We start from the raw sequence: 16,561 nt of genomic DNA, 5'->3' as shown, positions 1-16,561 counted from the left end.
ACTGAAATATTTTAATTTTATATTCAAGATGGCATTTTAAAAATTTAGAATCTTATACAAATGACTCTTCCTTGGGGTATTTTGTAGTTAATGTTAACGATTTAATTCATGCCCTGGGAGAGGGCTGTGGGGGGATATGTATGTAGAGCACCTGCTGTCAAGCCGAATGACCTAAGTTTGATTTCTGGGAACCAAGTAGTGGAGGGAAGAAGAAACTCTTACACATGTCTACATACATGCCATGCCGTGTACCTCACTAAATAAATAAAATGTAACAAAAATAAAAGTTAAATTTGTAATCTTGGGTTTTTATTTGTTAATAAGTATTTGAAGAACTACCAACCCCCAATTAATACACATTTGAAGTCATTTCCGATAAGAGATGTCTAGCTGTGTGTAGTCTGAGCCATCGTTTTAGTCATTGTCTATTCTATCAAGTCACATGTATTCCTGTATCTGTGGATGTGGAATTGTTCTTTTTACAAAATGTAAATGACAGTTGTTTGGGGGAAGGTTTTGCTTATGTTTTTATCTGAATTCTAGAAAAAAATCTTATGTTTATTTCAGAGATTAAAATCTAAACATTAAATGTAAATATATGTTTACTGTCTTTTCCTAACAAGGGTACTTTCATCAAATTAGTTTTAAATATTTAGGAATCATAACAGGTTTTTGGCACTAGTTTGTTGTTGTAATTTAAAGCATATTTTAAAATACAAACATAAAATCTATGTTTCATAGGGGTTTGTTTTTATAATAATTATAAGGCTGGATAGTGTTTTTCAACTAAGCAGACCTTTATGTTGGCAATTAGGGCAATGTATATTACTTCAATCGATTTAATGGATTTAACATTGTTTCTTGAATATGGATGTATTTTTAATATATATTAACTTTCTACATTTTATAATCCAATATACAGTTTTTCTAGATTTATATATGCATACAGAGGAGTATATATATATATATATATATATATACACACACACACACACACACATACACACACACAAACACGTGTATGTGTGTGTCAAATTATACATACATGCTTATATACATTATATATTGGTGAAACGTCAGTGATATTAGTTGATTTTTCAAGTGATATATGAGTGAAATATGTCAAATCTGAGACTATTTCCTTAAAAAAAATCACTGATGTAAAAGTTCTTGATTTTTCAATAAACTACATCTTTCATTTTGCTTCTCAGTATATGACTGAATGGCAGACTTTTAAGGCGGAGGGTAGGAACTCTTGGAAGCGCTTTGTTTTCCCAGGGAGGAAACTCGACTAAGCCTTCTTCAAATGCCACCTCATCAGCAAAGGGCAGATCCTGAACTCAGACTCTGACCTCAGCAGTTGTGTTCTTTTCATGGGGGGTTACAGCAGGCATCGCAATTCTACAAGGGCGTGCTGAAGGAGTACATCAACGGGAAGTTCATCATGGAGAGGTCAAAAGAGCTTTATGACACTCTACTGGGGAAAAGGCAAAACCAAGTATAATGTTCCACAATGTTCAGAGGAACTAAAAGATAATTGAATGAAATATAGATAGCTTTAAAATATCATCTTGCAATGCTAGCAGCACGTCAGTCAGTCCATTGTATTTATTTTGAGCAAGTGGGTGACATTTCGAGAAGGGAGGACTTTGGCAGCTTTCAGTAGGTGGTCAGTTTGACATTTCCAAGTAATGTCTCCCTGGGCGAAGAAAGTTTGTCAAGACTTGCTGGTTCCATTCCCATTTTATTCTTTCTGTGCATTTAAAGTAACGCCTTAGTAAATGCCAGCATATAGGCAAGTGTTTATATATAATAAAAGTTTAAGCTTGATATTTTTCTATGTATAACAGATGAGAGAAATGTGAGCAATTTTTGGTCTTTTCATCGTTTAATTTCATTTTCAACGATTAAAATTTCAGTTTATCACCAATAGAACAAATTATATTTTTACATAATTCCTACAGCTATTTTAACACAACAGACTCATGTGACTTGGCAACTAGCGAAGAACACCAACATCTGTTGCTGGAGAAAGAAACTGAGATAAATCTAACTCTCATTGATGTTGCTATAATTTAGTTATTAATTGATACATTTCAGCACAAAATTTTACTCCATAACACCAGTCATGTCTTTATAATTTGTTGATTTATAGCACAACATCTCACCTACACTCATTTGGAAATCCTAGGTTTATCCATCTACCTAGTAGGGGCTTTCTTCAGTCATCTCTGTCGATGTGAATATTCCTGCCATACAGTTAATAGCTGACGTTTACTTCTTCCTTCATATATTACTTCTGGTTGCTTTTCCCTTTCAGTATCTAAGGGGGACTACTCTTGCTCATTGGCATAGGATTTTACTCTACTGTTGTTCTTGATGACTGTCCCTCAGTGTGTTATTGTACTGTGTGTCTTCTTTTACAAAGAATAGTTGGATTAAGTTGCTATACTCCCTCTGCTCAGATGTGAAGGAATTACAGAGCCATGTCTTTTTTTTTCTTTTTCCTTAATTGGATATTTTATGTATCTACTTTTTTTTTTTTTTTTATTTTTTTTTTTTTTTTTTTTTTAATTTTTTATTAACTTGAATATTTCTTATATACATTTCGAGTGTTATTCCCTTTCCCGGTTTCCGGGCAAACATCCCCTTCCCTCCCCCCCTTCCTTATGGGTGTTCCCCCCCCCATCCTCCCCCCCTTGCCTCCCTACCCCCAACAATCACGTTCACTGGGGGTTCAGTCTTAGCAGGATCCAGGGCTTCCTCTTCCACTGGTGCTCTTACTAGGATATTCATTGCTACCTATGAGGTCAGAGTCCAGGGTCAGTCCATGTATAGTCTTTAGGTAGTGGCTTAGTCCCTGGAAGCTCTGGTGGCTTGGCATTGTTGTACATATAGGGTCTCGAGCCCCTTCAAGCTCTTCCAGTTCTTTCTCTGATTCCTTCAACGGGGGTCCTATTCTCAGTTCAGTGGTTTGCTGCTGGCATTCGCCTCTGTATTTGCTGTATTCTGGCTGTGTCTCTCAGGATCGATCTACATCCGGCTCCTGTCGGTATGCACTTCTTTGCTTCATCCATCTTGCCTAATAGGGTGGCTGTAAATGTATGGGCCACATGTGGGGCAGGCTCTGAATGGGTGTTCCTTCAGTCTCTGTTTTAATCTTTGCCTCTCTCTTCCCTGCCAAGGGTATTCTTGTTCCCCTTTTAAAGAAGGAGTGAAGCATTCACATTTTGATCATCCGTCTTGAGTTTCATTTGTTCTAGGCATCTAGGGTAATTCAGGCATTTGGGCTAATAGCCACTTATCAATGAGTGCATACCATGTATGTCTTTCTGTGATTAGGTTAGCTCACTCAGGATGATATTTTCCAGTTCCAACCATTTGCCTACAAATTTCATAAACTCGTTGTTTTTGATAGCTGAGTAATATTCCATTGTGTAGATATACCACATTTTCTGTATCCATTCCTCTGTTGAAGGGCATCTGGGTTCTTTCCAGCTTCTGGCTATTATAAATAAGGCTGCGATGAACATAGTGGAGCACGTGTCTTTTTTATATGTTGGGGCATCTTTTGGGTATATGCCCAAGAGAGGGATAGCTGGATCCTCAGGCAGTTTAATGTCCAATTTTCTGAGGAACCTCCAGACTGATTTCCAGAATGGTTGTACCAGTCTGCAATCCCACCAACAATGGAGGAGTGTTCCTCTTTCTCCACATCCTCGCCAGCATTTGCTGTCACCTGAGTTTTTGATCTTAGCCATTCTCACTGGTGTGAGGTGAAATCTCAGGGTTGTTTTGATTTGCATTTCCCTGATGACTAAAGATGTTGAACATTTCTTTAGGTGTTTCTCAGCCATTCGCATTCCTCAGCTGTGAATTCTTTGTTTAGCTCTGAACCCCATTTTTTAATAGGGTTATTTGTCTCCCTACGTCTAACTTTTTGAGTTCTTTGTATATTTTGGATATAAGGCCTCTATCTGTTGTAGGATTGGTAAAAGATCTTTTCCCAATCTGTTGGTTTTAGCTTTTGTCCTAACCACAGTGTCCTTTGCCTTACAGAAGCTTTGCAGTTTTATGAGATCCCATTTGTGGATTCTTGATCTTAGAGCATAAGCCATTGGTGTTTTGTTCAGGAAATTTTTCCAGTGCCCATGTGTTCCAGATGCTTCCTAGTTTTTCTTCTATTAGTTTGAGTGTGTCTGGTTTGATGTGGAGGTCCTTGATCCACTTGGACTTAAGCTTTGTACAGGGTGATAAGCATGGATCGATCTGCATTCTTCTACATGTTGACCTCCAGTTGAACCAGCACCATTTATGGAAAATGCTATCTTTTTTTTTTTCCATTGGATGGATTTGGCTCCTTTGTCAAAAATCAAGTGACCATAGGTGTGTGGGTTCATTTCTGGGTCTTCAATTCTGTTCCATTGGTCTATCTGTCTGTCTCTGTACCAATACCATGCAGTTTTTTATCACTATTGCTCTGTAATACTGCTTGAGTTCAGGGATAGTGATTCCCCCTGAAGTCCTTTTATTGTTGAGGATAGCTTTAGCTATCCTGGGTTTTTGTTATTCCAGATGAATTTGCAAATTGTTCTGTCTAACTCTTTGAAGAATTGGATTGGTATTTTGATGGGGATTGCATTGAATCTGTAGATCGCTTTTGGTAAAATGGCCATTTTACTATATTAATCCTGCCAATCCATGAGCATGGGAGATCTTTTCCACCTTCTGAGGTCTTCTTCAATTTCTTTCTTCAGTGTCTTGAAGTTCTTATTGTACAGATCTTTTTACTTGCTTGGTTAAAGTCACACGAGGTATTTTATATTATTTGGGTCTATTATGAAGGGTGTCGTTTCCCTAATTTCTTTCTCGGCTTGTTTCTCTTTTGTGTAGAGGAAGGCTACTGATTTATTTGAGTTAATTTTATACCCAGCCACTTTGCTGAAGTTGTTTATCAGCTTTAGTAGTTCTCTGGTGGAACTTTTGGCATCACTTAAATATACTATCATATCATCTGCAAATAGTGATATTTTGACTTCTTCTTTTCCGATCTGTATCCCCTTGATCTCCTTTTGTTGTCTGATTGCTCTGGCTAGAACTTCAAGAACTATATGGAATAAGTAGGGAGAGAGTGGGCAGCCTTGTCTAGTCCCTGATTTTAGTGGGATTGCTTCAAGTTTCTCTCCATTTAGTTTAATGTTAGCAACTGGTTTGCTGTATATGGCTTTTACTATGTTTAGGTATGGGCCTTGTATTCCTATTCTTTCCAGGACTTTTATCATGAAGGGGTGTTGAATTTTGTCAAATGCTTTCTCAGCATCTAATGAAATGATCATGTGGTTTTGTTCTTTCAGTTTGTTTATATAATGGATCACGTTGATGGTTTTCCGTATATTAAACCATCCCTGCATGCCTGGGATGAAGCCTACTTGATCATGGTGGATGATTGTTTTGATGTGCTCTTGCATTCGGTTTGCCAGAATTTTGTTGAGTATTTTTGCGTCAATGATCATAAGGGAAATTGGTCTGAAGTTCTCTTTCTTTGTTGGGTCTTTGTGTGGTTTAGGTATAAGAGTAATTGTGGCTTCATAGAAGGAATTCGGTAGTGCTCCATCTGTTTCAATTTTGTGGAATAGTTTGGATAATATTGGTATGAGGTCTCCTATGAAGGTCTGATAGAATTCTGCACTAAACCCGTCTGGACCTGGGCTCTTTTTTGGTTGGGAGACCTTTAATGACTGCTTCTATTTCCTTAGGAGTTATGGGGTTGTTTAACTGGTTTATCTGTTCCTGATTTAACTTCGGGTACCTGGTATCTGTCTAGAAATTGTCCATTTCCTGTAGATTTTCAAGTTTTGTTGAATATAGGCTTTTATAGTAAGATCTGATGATTTTTTGAATTTCCTCTGAATCTGTAGTTATGTCTCCCTTTTCATTTCTGATTTTGTTAATTTGGACACACTCTCTGTGTCCTCTCGTTAGTCTGGCTAGGGGTTTATCTATCTTGTTGATTTTCTCAAAGAACCAACTTTTGGTTCTGTTGATTCTTTCTATGGTCCTTTTTGTTTCTACTTGGTTGATTTCAGCTCTGAGTTTGATTATTTCCTGCCTTCTACTCCTCCTGGGTGTATTTGCTTCTTTTTGTTCTAGAGCTTTTAGGTGTGCTGTCAAGCTGCTGACATATGCTCTTTCCTGTTTCTTTCTGCAGGCACTCAGCGCTATGAGTTTTCCTCTTAGCACAGCTTTCATTGTGTCCCATAAGTTTGGGTATGTTGTACCTTCATTTTCATTAAATTCTAAAAAAGTTTTTAATTTCTTTCTTTATTTCTTCCTTGACCAGGTTATCATTGAGTAGAGCATTGTTCAGTTTCCACGTATATGTGGGCATTCTTCCCTTATTGTTATTGAAGACCAGCTTTAGGCCGTGGTGGTCCGATAGCACGCATGGGATTATTTCTATCTTTCTGTATCTGTTGAGGCCTGTTTTTGACCAATTATATGGTCAATTTTGGAGAAAGTACCATGAGGAGCTGAGAAGAAGGTATATCCTTTTGCTTTTAGGGTAGAACGTTCTATAAATATCCGTTAAGTCCATTTGGCTCATGACTTCTCTTAGTCTGTCTCGTCTCTGTTTAATTTCTGTTTCCATGATCTGTCCATTGAGGAGAGTGGGGTGTTGAAATCTACTATTATTGTGTGAGGTGCAATGTGTGTTTTGAGCTTTAGTAAGGTTTCTTTTACGTATGTAGGTGCCCTTGTATTTGGGGCATAGATATTTACGATTGAGAGTTCATCTTGGTGGATTTTTCCTTTGATGAATATAAAGTGTCCTTCCTTATCTTTTTTGATGACTTTTAGTTGGAAATTGATTTTATTTGATATTAGAATGGCTACTCCAGCTTGCTTCTTCTGACCATTTGCTTGGAAAGTTGTTTCCCAGCCTTTCACTCTGAGGTAGTGTCTGTCTTTTGTCTCTGAGGTGTGTTTCCTGTAGGCAGCAGAATGCAGGGTCCTCATTAACGTGTATCCAGTTTGTTAATCTATGTCTTTTATTGGGGGAGTTGAGGCCATTGATGTTGAGAGATATTAAGGAATAGTGATTATTGCTTCCTGTTATATTCATATTTGGATGTGAGGTTGTGTTTGTGTGCTTTTTCTTCTCTTTGTTTTGTTGCCAAGACGATTAGTTTCTTGCCTCTTCTTGGGTATAGCTTGCCTCCTTATGTTGGGCTTTACCATTTATTATCCTTTTAGTGCTGGATTTGTAGAAAGATATTGTGTAAATTTGGTTTTGTCATGGAATATCTTGGTTTCTCCATCTCGTTAATTGAGAGTTTTGCAGGATACAGTAGCCTGGGCTGGCATTTGTGTTCTCTTAGGGTCTGTATGACATCAGTCAGGATCTTCTGGCCTTCATAGTTTCTGGAGAAGTCTGGTGTGATTCTGATAGGTCTGCCTTTATATGTTACTTGACCTTTTTCCCTTACTGCTTTTAATATTCTTTCTTTATTTTGAGCGTTTAGTGTTTTGACTATTATGTGACGGGAGGTGTTTCTTTTCTGGCCAATCTATTTGGAGTTCTGTGAGGCTTCTTGTATGCCTATGGGTATCTCTTTTTTTTAGGTTAGGAAGTTTTCTTCTATGATTTTGTTGAAGATATTTACTGGTCCTTTGAGCTGGGAGTCTTCACTCTCTTCTATACCTATTATCCTTAGGTTTGATCTTCTCATTGAGTCCTGGATTTCCTGTATGTTTTGGACCAGTAGCTTTTTCCACTTTACATTATCTTTGACAGTTGAGTCAATGATTTCTATGGAATCTTCTGCTCCTGAGATTCTCTCTTCCATCTCTTGTATTCTGTTGGTGAAGCTTGTATCTACAGCTCCTTGTCTCTTCTTTTGGTTTTCTATATTCAGGGTTATTTCCATGTGTTCTTTCTTGATTGCTTCTATTTCCATTTTTAATTCCTTCAACTGTTTGATTGTGTTTTCCTGGAATTCTTTCAGGGATTTTTGTGATTCCTCTCTGTAGGCTTCTACTTGTTTATTAATGTTTTCCTGTGTTTCTCTAAGGGAGTTCTTCACGTCTTTCTTGAAGTCCTCCAGCATCATGATCAAATATGATTTTGAAACTAGATCTTGCTTTTCTGGTGTGTTTGGATATTCCATGTTTGTTTTGGTGGGAGAATTGGGTTCTGATGATGTCATGTAGTCTTGGTTTCTGTTGCTTGGGTTCCTGCGCTTGCCTCTCGCCATCAGATTATCTCTAGTGTTACTTTGTTCTGCTATTTCTGACAGTGGCTAGACTGTCCTATAAGCCTGTGTGTCAGGAGTGCTGTAGACCTGTTTTACTGTTTTCTTTCTGCCAGTATTGGGGACAGAGTGTTCTGCTTTCGTGCGTGTAGTTTTTCCCCTCTACAGGTCTTCAGCTGTTCCTGTGGGCCTGTGTCTTGAGTTCACCAGGCAGGTCACTTGCAGCAGAAAAGTTGGTCTTACCTGTGGTCCCGAGGCTCAAGTTCGCTCTCGGGGTGCTGCCCACGGGCTCTCCGCGGTGGCAGCAACCGGGAAGATCTGCGCCGCCTCTTCCGGGAGCCTCCGTGCACCAGGGTTCCAGATGGCCTCCGGTGTTTTCCTCTGGAATCAGCAATGTGTGTAGAGAGCAGTCTCTTCTGGTTTCGCAGGCGTGTCTGCCTCTCTGAAGGTTTAGCTCTCCCTCCCACGGGATTTGGGTGCAGAGAACTGTTTATCCAGTCTGTTTCCTTCAGGTTCCGGCGGTGTCTCAGGCAGGGCTCCTGCCTCACCTGGGCCCTCTCCCACGGGAGCCCAGAGGCCTTATACAGTTTCCTCTTGGGCCAGGGATGTGGGCAGGGGTGGGCAGTGTTGGTGGTCTCTTCTGCTCTGCAGCCTCAGGAGTGCCCACCTGACCAGGCGGTAAGGTATCTCTCCACGGGTTCTGGGAGCAGAGAGCTGCTGCGGGCGGGATCCATGGTGTGGGACTTCCGGTAAACACAGGACGTGCCTGGTCCTAGAGGGATTCTGCCTCTGTTGTCCCGATTCCACCCGGCAAGTCACTTGCAGCAGATAAGTTAGTCTTACCTTTGGTCCCGAGGCTCGAGTTCGCTCGCGGGGTTCTGCCCACGGGCTCTCCAAGGTGGCAGCGACCAGGAAGATCTGCGCCGCCTCATGTATCTACTTTTTAAATGTTATCCTCTTTGCTCGTTTCCCTTCCCCCATCTCCCTTCCCTCTGCTTCAGTGAGGGTGCACCCTCTCCCACCCGCACACTCCCACCTCACTGCCCTGGCATTCCCCTACACTGGGGAAATCGAGCATTCACAGGACCAAAGGCTTCTTTTCCTATTGATGCTAGACAATGCCATCCTCTGCTACATGTGGGGCTGGAGCCAATTGTCCCTCCATGTATACTCTTTGGTTTGTGGTTTAGTCCCTGGGAGCTCTGAGGGGTCTGGCTGGTTGGTATTGTTCTTCCTATGGGCTTGCAAACCCAATCAGCTCCTTTAGTCCTTTTTTCTAACTCCTCCATTGGGGTCCCTATGCTCAGTCCAATGGTTGTCTGTGAGCCTCTGACTCCGTATTTGCCAGTCTCTGGCAGTGCCTCTCAGGAGACAGCTCTAACAGGCTCCTGTCAGTGAGCCATGTCTTATTACCATCCATGACCGAAGGCTTGGGGAAGTAGCTTACTGCTCCATGTTCAACCATGTCCTCTGTTTACGCAGCATCTCTTCATATTTGAAGATCACAATGAATATTCATGAAGGGGGATTATCTTTCTGAATATTACCCAGCCCCTCTCACATAATTATTTCACATAATGAGGCCAACTTAAAATACTTTTCTTCACAGCCATGCTATTCCTCACACTGATTTCCTAAATGGAAGGCCTTCTCTTACTTTTATTACCCAATAAGAAAAGTCCTATTGGATTTGAGAACAAGAAACTCACATCTCCCCTCTGTTTCTATTGCACTTCCCATTCTCCCACCTAGAACCAACATGAATAAGTTAGTTACATTATTATTCTTTTTTCTGAAATTATTTTATGAATAAACTTAATCAGAGCATTGTTTTTAACACTGACCTAATAAAGTGGGCGTATAATCAACTGGGAAGGCAAAGCTGGTCATTAACTGTTTCATTAATTCTGCATTGTAGATATAGGGGCCTTAATTCCCTCCAGAGTAAGATATTTTCAGACAATTCATTTTAAAGTATAGTGTCTTTCAAAGCTCACCTCTTCTCTTTCTTATGAGTTCTTCATTATATTCTGCCCTTAATATTGCTCTGAATTACCTAACACCAACAATAATGGTGACTCAAAAAAATGAGACCTTCAGCTTCACAGTCAATAAAAGCATCATCTAGCTTCTTTCTTTTCCACAATTCAACTGTCTTTTGTTAAAAAGTCCATTTATTGATACTTATCTCCATCATTTCTCTTGTATTCTGCAGCATGTCCATAAAAGAATAAATTTTGTTTTAAAACCATTGATTTCTTTTTAAATAGCGATGAACAGGATTAACCTTGATTTTTCTTTGAATATTTCTACTACTATTCTGAAAAGGAACTATAAATATTATGACTCATTTATATTGAAATGTTCCTTTATGCTGGAGTACTTCCCAGTCAAGGTTAATTTTGTATTTAGCATCTTCTTCTGGTGTTCAGCATCCTCTCCTTTATATTTTTAGGACATTTCTGCAACAATAAACTCTATTTACTCTTTCAATTTCCTTCAAATGGTCTAACTCTAAAAATGAATAATTTCACTTAAATAAATTGTTGTGCTGGTAATTACAATATTGTTATTTCTTTTACAACAATTTTAACCCTAATGTAGATACTGAAGGTTTATTGGGCATTGAATACTTTTCTAAATTTTATAAATGCATGAAGTATATAATAGGAAATATACATTTTGAATCTGTTGCCCTTCCAGGAAGAGATAAGGATTAGCTAACATATGTAGTTCTTCTAATCTTAGAAATGACTATGATCTCAGTTAGCGAATACCTAAGAACTTAGAGAGAAAGGTAAGAGGAGAAGATGGGAGAATAGAGATGGAAGGGTGATATGAAAATCCCAATGACTTCCCCCAAATTATAACTCAAACCTCTCAATTTCCTTATCTGAAAAACTGATAATTTTGTAATCCTGTCAATATAGGATAACCAGTTTGATGTACAGAAAGTGTTTTAGAACATCTCATCTTTATATTATGTTAAGTTTCCTTATATTTCCCACAGGGATGGGGGAAAAGATTGCCGAAGGTTTATAACCTTAGCATTATAAGCAATTAATTAAAGTTTGGAGTTTTGTGTAGAAAGGCAAATATTTTTCTAATGAGTTGCCACAAAATATGTTTTGTTTTGGTTTGGTTTGGTTTTTTTTTTTTTTTTTGGTTTTTGCTTGTTCAATTGTTTTCTTTCACAGGGTTTTTCTTTTTTATTATTAATTATTTATGTATTTATATTTCAAATATTGTCCCTCTTCCTGGTCCCTTCTCCACGAGTCCCCCAACCCATGCCTGAGTTACCCCTCTAGCATCTCCTTTCTTTGGGTCATCAAGTCTTCACAGGACCAAGCGCATCCCCTTCAACTGAGGCTAGACAAGGCAGTCCTCTGCTACATATGTTCATGTATGCTCTTTGGTTGGTGGCTTAGGCTCTGGCAGCTCTGAAGGGTCTGATTTGTTGATACTGTTGTTCTTCCTATGGGGTTGCAATTCCCTTCAGTTCCTTCAGCCTCTCTCTATCTCTTCCACTGAAGACCCCAGGATCAGTCCAAGGATTGGCTCTAAGTTTCTGCATCTCTCTCAATAAGGTGCAGGCAGAGCCTCTCAGAAGACAGATAAGCCGGGCAACTGTCTGCAAGCACAATTTGGCATCAGCAATAGTATGGGGGATGGGTGTGTGCACCTCAGATGAATCCCAAGGTGGGGTAGACTCTGGATGGTCTTTCCTTCAGATTCTGCTCCAATTTTTGCCCCTGAATTTCCTTTAGACAGGAACAATTCTGGGTTAAATTTTTTGAGATTAGTAGGTGGCTCAATCCCTCAACTGGGGCCCAAGACTATCTCCTGGAGGTAGTCTCTTCAGGTTCTGTTTCCCCACTGTTGGGCATTTCTGCTTATGTCATCTCCATTGGGTCCTGTGAGCCATCCACATGCCTGGTGTCTGGGACATTCTAGTGGTTCCCTCAATTTCCCAACCAACACTGTTGCATATTTCTATTCCTTCTCTTGGCTTTCTAGGCTTCTGCTCTGTCTCCCCCAATACCTGATCCTGCCCCTCCTCATTTTTCTCTTTTTCCCTTCTCCCACTCAGGTCTTGCCTTCTGCCTCCCATGATTATTTGGTTGCTCCTTCTAAATAAGATTGAAGCATTCACGCATGGGCCTTCCTTCTTGTTAAGCTTTGTTTGGTTTGTGAGTGGTAACACAAGTATTCTGAACTTTTGAGCTAACAGCCATTTATCAATGAGCATATATCTTTTGGTCCTGCTTTACTTCACTCAGGATGATATTTTCTAGTGCCATACATTTTCAGGCAAAATTTGTGATGTCATTGTTTTTAATAGCTAAGTAGTATTCCATTGTAAAATTTGTTCCACATTTTCTGTATGCATTCTTCCATTTAGGGACATCTGGGTTGTTTCCAACTTCTGGGTATTATAAATAAGGCTACTATGAACATAGTGGGGCTCAGGTCCTTGAGATATGGTGGAGCATTTTTTGGCTATATGCCCAGGAGTTGAATAGCTGGATCTTCAGATAGAATTATTTTTAATTTTCTGAAGAATGAACAGATTGATTTCCAGAATGGTTGTACCATTTTGCAATCCCATGAGCAATGGAGGAGTATTCCTCTTCCTCTTCATCCTCCCCAGCATCTGTTGCTGCCTGTTTTTGATCTTAGTCAGTCTGATTGGTATAAGGGAGAATATCAGAGTCATTTTGATTTGTATTCCCCTGATGACTAAAGATGTTGAACATTTCTTTAGGTGCTTCTAGAACATTCAATATCCCTCAGTTGACAATTTTTTGTTTAGTTCTGTGCCCCATTTTTAAATTGGGTTATTTTGTTTTTTGAAGTTAACTTCTTGAGTTCTTTGTATATTTTGGATATTAGCCCTTCTATCAGACATAGGGTTAGTAAAGATCTTTTTCCAATCTGTAGGTTGCTACTGTGTACTATTAACAGTGTCATTTGCCTTACAGAAGCTTTTCAATTTTGTGAGGTAAAATTTGTCAAATGTTAATATTATAGCCTGATCCATTGGTGTTCTGTTCAGGAAAATTTCCCCTGTGCCAATGTGTTTGAGGCTCTTTCCCACTTTATCTTTTCTTAGACTCAGTGTATCTGGTTTTATATGGAGGTCCTTGATAGACTTGGACGTGAGCTTTGAACAAGGTAATAAGAATGGATCGATTTGTATTTTTCTACATGCTGACATCCAGTTAGACCAGCACCATTTGTTGAAAATGCTATCTTTTTTCCACTGGATGATTTTTGGCTTCTTTGCCAAAGATCAAGTGTCCATATGTATGGGGTTTATTTCTGGGACTTGAATTCCATTCCATAGTTTGACCTGACTGTATCTGTACTAATACCATGTAGTTTTTATCACTATTGCCCTATCGTACAGCTTGAGGTCAGGGATGATTGTTCCCCTAGAAATTCCATTCTTCTTGAGAATTGTTTTCACTATTCTTTGCTTTTTTGTTTTTCCATATGAAGTTGGGAATTGCTCTTTCTATTTGTAGGAAGAATTGGGTTAGAATTTTCATGGGGATTGCATTGAATTTGTAGATTGCTTTTGGTAAGATGACCATTTTTTACTATGTTAATTCTACAGGTCCATTAACATGGGACATATTTCCAATTTCTGAGGTCTTTTTTGATTTTTTTCTTTCGTGACATGAAGTTCTTGTCATACAGGACTTCACTTACTTGTTTAGAGTTATACCTAGAAAATTTATATTATGTGTGACCATTGTGAAGGGTGTTGATTCCTTAATTTCTTTCACAGCCCATTTACCCTTTATGTAGAGGAAGCTTGCTGATTTGTTTGAATTAATTTTATATTGTTACTTTGCTGAAGTTATTAGCTGTAGGAGCTCTCTGCTAGAATTTTTGGGTTTGCTTCTCTATACTATTATGTCATATACAAATAGTGATACCTTGAGGTTTTCCTTTCCAATTTGTATCCCTTTGAACTTTTTTTGTCTAATTGCTTTATCTAGAACTTCTAGTACTATATTGAATAAATGGAGAGACAGTGGATAATCTTGTCTTGTTCCTGATTTTAGTGGGGTTGCTTCAAGTATATCTCCATTTAATTTGCTGTTGGCTATTGGTTTGCTCTATATTGCTGTTATATTTAGGTTTGTGACTTGAATTCCTGATCCCTCCAAGCCTTTTAACATGAAAGGATGTTGTATTTTGACAAAGGCTTCTTCAACATGTAATGAGATAATCATATGATTTATTTTTTGAAATAGTTCATATAGTAGATTATGTTGATGTATTTCTGTATATTGAACCATCTCTGCATCCCTGGTATGAAGCCTAGTTGATAGTGTTCTTGGATTCAGTTTGTGAGAATTTCATTGAGTATTTTTGCATTGAAATTCATAAGATAAATTGGTCTGGAGTTCTCTTTCTTTGTTGGGTCTTTGTGTGGTTTAGTTATGTGAGTAATTGTAGCTTCATAGAAGGAATTAGGCAGTATTCCTTCTGTTTCTCTCTTGTGGAACAGTTTGAAGAGTATTGGTATAAGGTCTTCTTTGAGGGTCTGATAGAATTCTGTGCTAAAACAATCTGGCCCTGGGCTTTCTTTCATTTGTAGACTTTTAATGATTGCATCTATTTCCTTAGAGGTAATGAGACTGTTTAGCTGGTTTACGTGACCTGATTATTTTTGGTTTCTGTCTAGAAAAACCATCCATTTCATTTAAGTTTTCCAGTTTTGTTGAATATATACTTTTCTACAAATATCTGATGATTGTTTAAATTTCATCAGTTTCTGTTGTTATGTCTTCTTTTTCATTTTTGATTTCATTAATTTAGATATTGTCTCTTTGCCCTCTAATTATTTTGGCTAAGGGATTATGTACCTTGTTGATTTTCTCTGACATAGGTGGAATTGTAAGGGTTCAGTGTTCTCAGAATTAAGTAGCTAGTAACATTTATTTAATTTAAAAATCTAATGTTTTCTTTTAACATTCCCTCCCCATGCATTTATTCCTAGAAGGAACAAATTAAACTTTAAACATAACTACAACCATAAAATGACACTTTGTATGCCCCCAGAGGAATAGAGAAGCAAGCTTGAAAACAGTGAAATAAGCACTGTTTTCACATGAAAATGTTTTGTTAAAGTTAAAGAAAGACTGAGTTCATTTTTAAATAACAAGCACAAGAGCATTTGGAAAATTTTGAATGGCAGGCATTTTTAAAGCAACATTCATAAAGTGACTAGAAGTTGAATGTTTAAAAGTGTGTTTTAAACTGGAGTTTTTAAAAATTAAAAGCATTTACTAGTATTTACTTGAAACTCTATTGAAATAAAACAAACTGAATGATTTTATAAGTATAATCAGGATGTGTTCCAGAGCCTTCAAATGAATTACTTAAACTGATACAGAAATTAAAATTTAAACCTCAACAATAGGTTATCCTATATTCTGCCAAGACTCTCTTTTAAATCATCAAAGGTGCTCATACATTAAGTCATATTATCTGGCTGTTTGGTATTTGTATATCAATGTCTAAATGCTCTGGAGTGAAGCTATATAAGGGGAAACTAGATTTTCTATTTGTTAGCATAAATTATGGGCCCTATTCAGTAGTAGCCATACATACAAAAATGCTCTTTCAGAAAGACTGTCTGAAGGGGAGAAATAGTTTTTATGGGGCTGAGACATCAAACACTGCACATACTATGAACCTAAGTTATAATATTTCAGTATGTTGTTTTATACATTGTGCATTAGCTCAGCTCCAGAAAATAGGACTATGATTACTCTGATTGAATAGGAATTACAGGTTAGGTAGGATAAAATATTAAATTCAGGCTTGATTTTTAATATAGAGAAATTAAAGAATAACAATACATAGATAAATATATCACAAAGATACAGCCATTTTGTTCAGTGCTCAAGACAAGGTCTTTCACTTAGGAGGTATTCAATACATATTTGTTCAATGCAGAGATATGATAGACATGAGCAGAAAAGAGTTCTATATTTTCATAAGATATATACTAGGACATGGCACATAATGAGTGTCTCATGAGTCTAATCTCCAGTTGTAGCTCAGCTCTGTGTTTAGTGATTCTGAGCATTAGATGCTGAGGGATAAATGTAATATACTCATTCCTACTTGATTTACCTTAGGAGTCAGAAGATAAAATCAGCTACCTTGAACTCTTATACAGTGGTACGCATACATAGACACTCACAAATCCTACTGTAGCCTTTATCTACTGTAATTAAATGGCTTGTCTGTCTTTTCTGGGAAGTGCTGACTTTATTGTGGACAGG

Source organism: Rattus rattus, chromosome 1, assembly GCF_011064425.1.
Source record: "Rattus rattus isolate New Zealand chromosome 1, Rrattus_CSIRO_v1, whole genome shotgun sequence".
In the NCBI taxonomy this organism is placed as follows: Eukaryota; Metazoa; Chordata; class Mammalia; order Rodentia; family Muridae; genus Rattus; species Rattus rattus.
The sequence above is the reverse complement of the archived record's forward strand: the minus strand, read 5'-3'. Positions refer to the sequence as shown.